Raw genomic sequence first — 11,640 nt, forward strand, 5'->3', positions numbered from 1 at the left:
ATTGGGCAAAAAAACCGAGAGAAGGGCTTAGGCTCAAATCCATATACCGAGAATATCTAAGGCATGGGAGGGGAAGGCTTCCTTCTGGTGAGATTTCTTCCGCGGGGGAAGGAAGGAAATACAGGTCTGATGCCGCCCTTGCTCTCGCTCTCTCTCTCTCTCTCTCAGAGGTAGGAGCTGGCACCAAAATGGGGATTTCACCATTCACTACCCGCGCAGAGAGGGGAGGACTTTACCTCTGGAGGGGAGCAGTCTCCGCCGGGGAGGGGACGACGCTGGCGGGGAGCCGGACTCCTCTCTCCCCCATGGGAGCCGGTTTCTCAAGGGAGGAGGGTCACGAGGATCACTTAGTGGCGAAAGCGCAGGGAAGGGCCGAATCAAGGCTGGCTCTTATGATGGTGGAGGAGGTGGAGGAGGAGGAGGAGGAGGGTGAGGAAAAGAGGGAAGCGTTGGTGGCGGCGATAGCGGTTCCCAGGGGTCCTGCCTTTCTTCCCACTGCCGATCCTCGGGGGCTGCGACTGCTTCTCCGCCTCGGCTCCTCCCGGCGTCGTTCTTTGCCCCTCATGTAAAACAATCGTCGATCGGGAGGGTGGAGGGAGGCTCCTATTAAATCGCGGAGACGCTGGGCTATTTCTGTCAAATACGCCGGTGCGTCAGCCCGGCCCGGCCGCCTCAGCCACCGCCGCCGTCTCCACAGGACCGAGCCTCCGATCGAAATGACAACCAGCTGGAGAGGGGCAGCGCGACACTTCCGGTACGGAGAAGCTCCGCCCCTCCTCTCTCTCTCTCGCTCTCTCGCTCTCTCTCTCCCTTCTCTGCATGAGCCACGCCTCTTCTCCCTTCACTCGCTAGGACGCCTTTTTCTAGCCAGAAGAGGGACTGCGAGAGTCGGCCTCCCTTTTACATAAGGGCAAATGGGGCGGCGCTGCGTCCGCCATTCTTGCTTCGGGCAGTTTTCTTTCCCTCAAGAGAAGTTGAGCCGCCATGTTGGGTTAGGTAATGAAGCCACAGAGTCTGTTAAATGTATAGTTTGGTCTAATCTAAGCAACCATTTTTGAATGTGGCAGGCGTGAGCTTTTCATTGGCTATGGTTTCTGAAAGTCAGTTTATTTGATGGGGTCAGTTTATTTTAAGCATCCTAAGAAGTTTCTGGATGTATCAAATTTTGTAGTCTGGCTTGAAATTATTCTTGATAAAACAGGCATATATTTTAAATCCCAGTCGTAGATCTTAGACAACAACTTAGTTGAATCCTTGATAATAATAATAAAAAATGTTTAACTAGAATATGACTATGGAGATTCTCAGTCATCCAGATCATGAAAAAGCATTTTTGGGTTAACTGGAATATGACATTTTCCTTTGTGATATTGGAGACTCTCTAAAGAGAGTCACAGCTCCCCTTAGGAATGTAATATTCACAGTTTCTTGTTTTAACCATTCAGTCTGACTGTTGGTGACTATAGGCACAGCAGTGGCTTCTTACTTCCTTAAGGTCTGTCTTAAGAAGTCATACACCCATTATTTCTAGTTGGTTCGCTTTCATCAAACTTCCCCAATCTGAAGATAAGGTATACCTTGCTTCTCAATGATGGGAACTGAAATCTTAGCAGGTTGGGAAGGCTTCCCGCTAGGGAGGACAGTCTTTCAATTATTGAACCAAACTTAAACAAAAAAAGGATATTGCTTTGTCCATTTTGAAGGCACTGGGTTTGTCACACCAGGATAAGGCTGGCAATCATGGTATTTACATACCAAGGACTAGCCTATTTGTGTGACATCACATATATTTATTTCCTCACCAAAACACGTGTCTGTTAAGATGCCAAGATGAAGAATCACCACAGCTAATTTAACCATTCTATAAGTATCACTCTCCTTTTTTCAAGCCATTCTCTCTTGTTATTAATACCTGCAGTCATCATACATTCAGAATTAACAGCTACATCTGTGAAGTCATTAATTTGGCTTTTGTAATGTAGTGTTGCTGAATATATGGCTTGGATGTTACATCTGCCGATGTTCATCACTTATATTTCAGCACAGGTTTTGCAGCAGGTTTAGTTATCCGGTTACAGAAGTTCTAGACTTTATTATCATTACATATAATTGTGATCTGGCACATCTTGTTTGCTCCTGTTTGCACAGGAAGTATTAGACCTTTTTAAGGACAAACTGTATATAAATATCCAAGATATGCTGATACATTTAGCTGCACAGATGACTATATCCCAAGACAGAAATTAGAAGGGTTTTTTTTTTGTTTATAGGAATTTAACTATCAACAAGTGAAGTGACATATTTGATATGAACAAAAATAAGAAAGCTTTTGGGAACAAAAGAGCTTTCAGATAAATACCCTAGTGCTTCTAATCAAGAGACAGTATACAGGTTTTTTCACCTTTTTCTTATCACCCTTTTGTAGATTTTATGGGAAAACATAGGAAGATTACAAATAGAAGAAGACTATGACAGGATCACCCGCACAATTTTGTATTGTGATTATACAAAAAAATTCTCACTTAGAAAAATACCTGGCATATTATTTTCCTCTAGGTACATGTATGTTGCACATATGATAATGCACACTCTGTATGGAGAAGATCTTAAGTGTAATCTCTATCATATCAATGAATAAGAAATAATGAGAAGAGTTTCTGTACAGTCTTTTACTCAAAGTAGCCTTTGAGGCAGCATGAGCAATGTATGAGGCAGCTTCCTACACAGTTATTTAGAATTCAATATCAAAGGACACATTCCTTAGCCTTTTCCACACAGTTCAGTTGAAGTGCCATTTTCTCAATCTTGGCCAGTAGAAAAAAAATTATTGGCATAAAATCTGCTGCCCAATAGCTGATCCCTATCCTACCTCAATTACTTCTGTTCACTTATTGTCAGTCAACTAATTTCCCTGCAAGACAAAGATGATATAAAGCAGGTTCTGACCAGTTTTGGAGAACCGGTAGCAGAAATTTTGAGTAGTTTTGAGAACCGGTAAATACCACCTCTGACTGGTCCTGCCACCATCTATTCTCTGCCTCCTGAATCCCAGTTGATCAGGAGGGAATGGGGATTTTGCAGAAACTGTCCCCTGGAGTGGGAAGGGAATGGAGATTTTACAGTATCCTTCCTCTGCCATCCCCACCAAGCCACACCAACCAAGCCATGTCACACCCACCAAGCCACACCCGCAGAACCGGTAGTAAAAAAAAATGAATCCCACCACTGTTCCAAGATAATAGATGAAAAATTCCCAACAGATTGACAAACCTTGAAGCTTCCCTTGAGTGGTTGTGGAAGAAAATTGTGCATTAACTTCAGTATAGCCAAGAGTAAATGTCTTAACCCTGTCTCCCTTATGGTCTGGGTATGAAAAAAAGGTTATCTTATGTTGGGGCGGGGGGGGGGGGGAGATTGCCAGGGCATATTTCTGCTGTGGTTCAGTGAAAGGGAGAAAGACCTTGCATGGGACCAAATGAAAAAAGTTACAAATTTGAGGATGGGGAGCGTTTATTAGACTCCTGGATTACGCCCAGAGTTGAATGATGTTATTGACTTAAACTCCACCCAAAAGTCATTTTCCAAATGCTGCTCCTCAGAATCAAATCACTGAGAACTTTCCTCTGCATGAAAATCTCAGAATTCTCCCTTTCTCCTTTTGCAGATCAGTCTAACTTTGACACAGTGAAGTTTGCAGAGTGGCCTTTTCATCTAGGCCACAAGAAGCTAAATCAAGAACCTTATATCCTACATCAAGCCTATACAGGAAGGAGGTTCCCTCAATTCTGCCTTAACTTTTTAGTGAATTGTGAAGATTTAAATACCACATGCGTATAAAAGATCATACCGAGCATTTGGTTTAAAGAGAGTTCTGAAAAAGTCCTCTTTAAAAAAAAAAAATCAAATACAACATTGTCCTGACACCAAATGTCACAATTAGCCTTAAGGCTACACTGGAAGACAGAGCTGTACTGATAAACAAAATGAACATTTGCTCAGCTTCAGCAGTTTATGGCATTGGTACTTTAAAAAAAACCCAATAATTAGGTATTAAGAAACTGGTAATATATTCAGATGCATTAAAATGCTTTATATGTAGCTTTATACATAAAGTAGTCAGATCAACGCACAAAAATCAGCTGGAAACAAACCTTTATCCTGTTGTAGTAGATAATTAAGTTTTAAACAATATGTCGATTTTTTAAAAGACACAATAAAAATATTGAACACTCCTCTAATCCAGTAAAACTCAACCAACGAATGTACTTTCTTCCCATGAAACAGTTTTGCCTTACAATGCAGTGTATGTTTACTTGGGAGTTACTGTTATTTACTTCCAAGAAAACATATAATTATGTGGGCTGCACATAATTGCCATCAATTATAGTTATCTGTAGTTGTCTTGCCTAAGTAACCCCCTGTACATCACATAATAGTACATGAAAGATATTATATGAAAAGTGCACTGTGACCACTTCTTTTATACATTTGAAATCCACCTTCCACTAAGCAATCTTACCCTAATGATCCTAAAAAAAGTTACCACTTTTTCTTCCTGTTATAATTTATGCATAACTTACTGCTCTCTCATTTTCTTGGAGGCCTTAACTTATATCGTAAGTACAGTATGCTCACTCCAAAAGACTTCAAAGCAAATCATACTTAGGACTGGTTTTTAAGTATTTCCCTAGACATAACAGCTGGAAAACAAGATGGTGGTTAGAATTTCCAATCTTCATGTATGCTGGCCTCATCAAGCCATCTATTTTCAAAGTAACTGTCATGTTAGTCTTTCACAGCAAAATCAAAACAAGTGTTTTGTGGCATGAGATACCAGTATATCTGATCAATAAGCTTGGCTTTGGAAAGCCAAGCAGTAATACATTTGTTAGTCTTTAAGGTAACCCTAACTCTTTATTATTACAATTTTATTCCTAACAGTTTTCAGATGTCTTTCTCTGCCAATCATATCAGAATATTTCTATATCCATTTATTGAATTCAGGATGATGATTTCCCCATTAACGATCTGTATTTTAAGAAAAATAAACTCTCATTATTTTGATATCTGTCACTATTGGATGATTGTTTCATTTTTTCAGTGATGATGTGCCATCATGTCAATGCTGACTCTTAATTCCTATCCAGGATGATCTGTCTCCAACCTGATCCTTTAATTCTTCCAACATTGTGATAATTTGAGTCTATCCACCTTGCTGATAGTTCTTCTTCACTTCTTCTCTTTCCTTCCATCTTTCCCACATTAGTCACCATTCTTCATACAAGCCAAATCTTCATATAATGTGTCCAAAATATGATAATTTGAACCTCAACATTTGTGCACCAGTTACAATTCTGAATTGATTTATGTGATGGTCAGTCTGTTTTCATGGTTATCTGTGGTATTCTCAGAAATCTTCTCCAGAACCAAAGTTTAAAAGTGTTGATATTCTTTCTAACCTACTTTTTCAAGTCCATCTTTTGCTTCCATAGAAGGGGGGGAGGGGAAACCACCGCCTATTCAGCTCTGATATTTGTAGATGTGTACACATGCCAGCATGTAAAAATTTTCCAAGGCCTTCATTGCTTCTCTAGCAAGTGCTAGTCTGTGGCATATTTCTTAACTGCTGGTTCCTTTGGTGTTCATCACTGAGGCTAAAAAACAAACACTAGCCACCATTTCTGTATCTTCACTGTCAATTCTGAGGCTGGTTGTCCATAATAGTCTTTATATTTAATCTTAATTGTATTTTTAACTTGGTTCTATGACTTTTCTTAACAGATCTTGCAGATTATTTGCATTTTCAGTTATCAAAATAGTTTTATCATTATGACAGAGGTATTGTTTGTTCCTCCAGCCTTAAAGTCATGCTCAACTTCTTCTAGCTTCTCTTAGTATATATTCAGCATATAGGGTGAATAAATAAGGAGGGAGTGTACAGCCTTGTCTCACTCCTATGCCAACCTGGAGCCAGTCTGTTTCACTATGGTCTTTCTGGACTGTGGCTTTCTAACATATATGTAGATTTTGTCAATAAGGTATTATGGGATTGATTTTTTTTCTGAACACTGTGGTGTTATCTAAAGTATCTAAATTGCAGTAGGTGAAGAAGTAGATGTTTTGGGCAGAATTAGCTAAATTGAAGTATTGAAGTAAGAGCTTGGTGATTGGTACAACAGCTTTTCTCTGGAAACCTGATGCAAAGGCTACAATATGTGCCTAGTGTTGGCGGAATAGACTTTTATTTACATTTATGTTTGTACATATATAAAGTAAATAGTATTAATGTGCCATTTTATCATCCAAACTGTACTTTGCAAAGGAAAATAAACTTTGTAGTATTGCTTTTAGAACTGCTCACTGTTAGAATATATTGGCAGCATGCACAGCATTATGCAAAACTCCATATATTTAAACTGGAATATATTAGGTACATCTGTAGAAATGTGGGTGTGCTTGTTGCAGAGTTGGGTTTTTTTTTTTTTGGCAAAGTCCACATTGATAAAAGCAAATACAAGATTTTAATATGGCAACTTTTAAACCAACCATTTAAAATAAATGCATAATTGATGAGAGTTTCATCATATTCCCCAAAGAACTAATAAGGAGTTATGGTCCCTATTCCTCAAGATAAATACCCATAATGACTAATAGCTACTGTTCCTGTAGTTATTCCATGGTAACTAGCTTTCCTAGCACATCATCATGTGAGGTATCTCCCTTGTGTCCTGAACACACATTTCTCCACTCTCTGGGAGATTAATGGCATTCATTATTTCAACACCTTTGGATTTCTTGCTGTTTTTATTCTCCATCTGAATAACATTTTCAGTGATATAAATATGAAGACAACTTGTGAAAACCATGGTGAATGTTTGTATAGAAGGACCATGAATTCAGTTCCTGTATGCAAAACAAATTTTGGGATTCATAAATCTTCAACGCTATTGGGAACCTGGTGTTGTCATTTATGCATAATGATTTGGCTCAGGAGTCTTCTGCTTTGAAGAGTTTTAACTTTTTGTGATCCACAGTTTGGCTCTGCCTCCCCCTGTCCTGCACCAAAAGTTTGTCTGTCTCTGAGCTATGGCTTCACATTACAACAATGTAAAAGCTAACAAAGTCTCAAAGAATGAGAAAATTGTTTGCTTGCTCCATTATACATGTTTCATTCATACTCTATTTTCTTAAGAAACCTAGTATAGTGTTTTGTTAAAAGACACATAGAGACACATATGCACACACACACACTTCATGAGACAGAATATGTCACAAAAGTATAAACTGCCCAAAGCTATTCAACAAGCTTAGCTGCATTTAAACCTAAATTTCACCAAATTCCTTCAGCATCACACATCTGCTAACATTCCTTCTCAAGTTAAATAATTCATTTGACAACTTGACTAGCCTGACCAGTTTTATATTATGTTGTTTTGTAGTTTTTTTAAAGGAAAAAATGGGGTGGAGGTGGGGAGAGAGATTCTGATTTTAAAAAATAGGGCATATTCTGAATCTCAGGTATCATTACTCTGTTTCAAGTATGTATTGTTGCTTAAGAATAAGAAAACAAGCTGTAAGACAGATGAAAAGAAAGTCATCTGGCTAATCAAGAAATTATCACCAATACTGTAGCTGTGGGAATATTGATTGGTTAGCAAATAGTAGTTACAGTTTATATTACAGATATGAAAAAAAACCTGGTGTAATCAGGACTAAAAAGACTATAAGTTCTGTTTAGCTTTTGTATTCAAAGCAAGTTCCTAGGCTTGGAATCTTCAAAGTTGGAAACAAGGATAGGTAGCATATAGATGTTTACAACTGTTCCTTTCATAAACCCTGACTCTTAATTATTCTGGCTGGAACAGTTGAAATCATTTTTATCATATATTTTTTTCATAATTTGCTCTTAATTTTCTTTGAATTTGTTTTAACCAGTTTAGATTTTCTTTCTAAGTATATATTAATATAGATTTTTTTCTTGCTAAATTGTTTATTATATAACAGTTATATAGTCTATACATTAGTTATCAGTTATTATTAATATATAATACCTTTTAAACAATTTAACTGTAATATTTTTAAAAAATCTATGTTTTGAAAAGAATTAAATTCCAAAATATTTGGTACTTTTCAATGCCAAAACTGTTGATTAATTTCAGGGTTTTAATAAAAATTATTTAAAAATATTTTTTCCAGCACATAAGAAAAAAGGATGCTTTTCTGCTGCTTTTAGACTCCAGTATTAATGTTAAAGTTGCTAGATTTTGTGGCATTGTTCATAATATTAGAAGACAGGTAGCTAAATCCACATGATTAATTTAGGGGGAAATGGGTCATTTATAAAGTAAAAGTTGTTTAAATGCTACATTCATCATGTTTTATTATTCTGTAATAATTCTCAGATACATTTTTCTTTATAAGCTGGTGATATAAATAAACAACTATATGATTATTTAACTAAAAAGTACAAACTAGATGTAATAAGCCTTGTCTACCAATAGCTTCTGAGTTCATCTGTGTGTGTAGTCCTCTTTTTTGAAAGGCTCTTCATTCATTGTTTTAAGCATTAGAATTTCTTAATGTATAATACTATTAGGCAAGTTTTGTAATTATACTCCATTGAAGTTTAATGTAGGAATTATTGAAAATTAATGGGTAACGCTGCAAAGCACATATCATCCTATCAAGAAGTTACTGTGAGTATAGTTCTGTGTGCAAAGAGTCTGTAAAGAGAACTCAGTGAATTCTAGCACGTTATTGTACAAAGTGTCCATCAAAATAGAATAATGGGCACAATTACCAAAATCCATCTGGAATTTATGTTGGCTTCCTAAACTTTTCCAACAGCTCCACTTGAATGAACTTATTTATCATTATCCTGTAGTCACTGACCATTTTCCAAGGTGAATGAAGATAGTTTCCCAGAAGGTGACTTTCTTTTGTGTCTGTCACAACTAGTGGCATATAATGTGTTCACAGCATCATCCAGCCTGGGTCGAAGTATTATAGAAACCTCATAACTATTATTTTGGCACCAATGGTGGGATGACTCTAGAACACAGGGTTAAATTATAGTGGGAAAATGATTTACAACAGTCAGATTATTATTTGGCTCCAGGAAACCATGAAGCTTCAACCATGAAGCTTCAGCTTTGCCAGTCAGTACAGCAGCATTTAAAAAAAACAACAACCCATGATTGCTGGTAATGGAGTAGGAAGGAAGAGAAAGAAATACCATGCTTGAGATACTGTCTTGTTAACATTGTTTGTTTGTTTGTTTTTTACCGTCTGATTTATCTAGTTTTTTTATTGTTATTTAAAAAGTGGTTTTGGATAGTTACGTTTTGCTTTGTGTTTTGATGTGATTGAATACTAATGGGGAGGCAGCTGCTTTTTAAGTGCAGTTTATTTCAATGGGACAGGCTGGCTAAGAATGCTGGGAGTTAAAATCTAACACTTCTATTATTAGGACTAGGTTACAGAAGGCTGATGTGGACAAATTTAAGAGTTACAATTTAACAAATACATACCTAAAACTGAGATATCCCTGTGTCACATGCTTTCTTCCGTAATCTTTTTTGCTCTGTAGCACATACTTAAAGAGTCCCTAAAAATTAATGACATGGACAAGAATGGGAGAGAGACAGCTATGGGACACAAGTCATCCAATGCAGCATTAACTAGGGTCATAGGGCCAGCCAAGCTCATTCCTGGTATCTCCAACATATGGGCAAGGATTTCCATACAGAATGTAGAAAACAAAACTGACAGAAAGAAATGTTCAATATATATTATCTGTCCTTCTCTGCAGATTCTGTACCAGCGTTATATCCAGGCAACCAAGAAGAAGCTGATATAGAACAGACCAAATTTAGAGAATGTCTTTGCTTCAAATACTGCACAAGAGGTGTTTTACAGAGCAATCCTATGCATATTTATTCATGAACAAATCCCACTGCTTAATGGGGTGTACACCCAGGCAAATATATAAAAAGGTAAGGCAGATTAGATCCTAGGAACATGATGTCAGCTCCTTTACATACAGACACCTTGTCTGAATCAAAATGCAATTGCAATTTGTTTTCCTCAATTTTCTTCCTCTATTCAGTTACTGCAGCGCCAATTACTTGTTCTATAAACCATCTACACTGTTCATAGAAACATTTATTTGTGTTAGGATCACTTAATAAAAATGCCTTTACTATTTTTATGAAATTGCATTAAAATATTATATAGTTACACACTCTCCTGTTAAATAAGCTTTTAATAAAATTCATTGCCTTGGAGCATGCTGTCTTCCCCTTCTTATTTTTCTCCTTTTTTTAAAGCTGCCAGTACCTAAAGAAGTATTTCAGATGAATGTACTGTAATTATGTAATATTAATGAATGGTATCACATGCAGTTCTATTTGCAAGTCCTTTAATGGATGTAAGAAATTCATTGTACACAAAGTGCTTCTTGAGAATGACCTGACTTTGCAAAATTGCCCCAGGTTTAACAGCTCGTGTAATATAAAAACAGATGCATAAATAATTGAGAAACAGAAATAGGCAATGTTTTAAGGATGATAATATTCATGCAGATACTTATTTTAAAAAATCTGCTAGTTAATTCTACAGAAGCTTCCCATTTTACCAGTAAGTGTGCTGCACCATCCATATAGCCTTCACTGTGCATATTCGTTCTGGATACAACACAATCTTGTATGTTTCCTCAGAAATAAGACTCGGTATTCAAACTTAATGTATAATAGTTAGTCTTTTTAATGCCATGTCCTGCCAAACGGCATTAAAATATTTCAGGTGTGCCTTGGAAAAAGACATACAACTGTATTGTTGCATATGATATGCGCATAATATAATGTGAATAACCATTCTTCACTTCACTTTGCAAGAACAAAATTTAAATTTGGGGATTCACAACATTACAGGGCTTACTTCAGGCAATAAAGCCTAGACTGAAAAGAGTTGTTGCATTTTTAATGCTCCATTTTTCCCCCCTTTCATTACAATGGGGGAAAAAAAGTTGTACAGTTTAGGCATCTGCTCGTAATAGAAAGAGCACATGGCTCATAGTTTTCCTCCATGTTAAGCAACCAGGTTTATCTCATTACTGATGACAGCACATATTGGTAGGTCATGGAGTAAGGGGACAGCCCTGCATGGAGCAGCTGGGGCCCAGAGCCAGCAATCTCATTAAAGTAAGCCGCTGCTGTTACTGCTGCTATTATCAGCCAATAATAGATCTTTGCAGCTTGGTTATATTCAGTGAAAGCAGGTCATTACAAATGGTGTGCTTTTTGCATATTATCTAAATTGAAAAAGTATAATTTCTTCTTTCATGTGCTATATTGATAACTTCCAGTTCAGGAATGAAACATGTTGACTAGTTAATTAAAAGGGGTTAGTTCAGTTTTATGCTTCCAACATTAGTTTTTGCTTAGTGCAAACAAATATAGTTTTGATAATAGGTTATTTCCTTTTCAGTGGAACACACAATCATCAAAATGATCCTGAGGAATAAGTTGAAATGCCACAGGATTCTCCCTTACCCAGCATTTGTTTTTTTACTATTTAACCTTAACTTAATTTTTAGAACTTAAAAAGCAAATCTACCATTGTATTTAAGTTCTCTATCCT

At 37.0% G+C, this 11,640-nt stretch overlaps 1 protein-coding gene and 1 long non-coding RNA gene across 4 annotated transcripts in view; one reads left to right on the forward strand and one right to left on the reverse strand.

The window, feature by feature from the left end:
* CPEB4 (cytoplasmic polyadenylation element binding protein 4) overlaps positions 1 to 693 on the reverse strand; it is a 60,586-nt gene extending 59,893 nt beyond the window's left edge. For 2 of the 3 annotated variants that reach the window (XM_014053782.2, XM_014053783.2), the window contains exon 1: positions 237 to 693. The gene's annotated coding sequence lies outside the window, so the exon portion shown is untranslated. The remainder of the gene's footprint in view (positions 1 to 236) is intronic. The other variant, XM_014053785.2, reaches the window with a different exon arrangement.
* LOC148048080 (uncharacterized) lies at positions 636 to 10,164 on the forward strand. Its single transcript, XR_015695968.1, has 3 exons — positions 636 to 754; positions 3,665 to 3,773; positions 9,812 to 10,164. It is a non-coding gene; the product is annotated as an uncharacterized LOC148048080 (long non-coding RNA).
* Positions 10,165 to 11,640: the final 1,476 nt, after the last annotated feature.

The sequence above is a fragment of the Thamnophis sirtalis genome, unplaced genomic scaffold (assembly GCF_051295495.1).
Source record: "Thamnophis sirtalis isolate CommonGarterSnake01/CBP01778 unplaced genomic scaffold, rThaSir2_p1.2 scaffold_3, whole genome shotgun sequence".
Taxonomy (NCBI): Eukaryota; Metazoa; Chordata; class Lepidosauria; order Squamata; family Natricidae; genus Thamnophis; species Thamnophis sirtalis.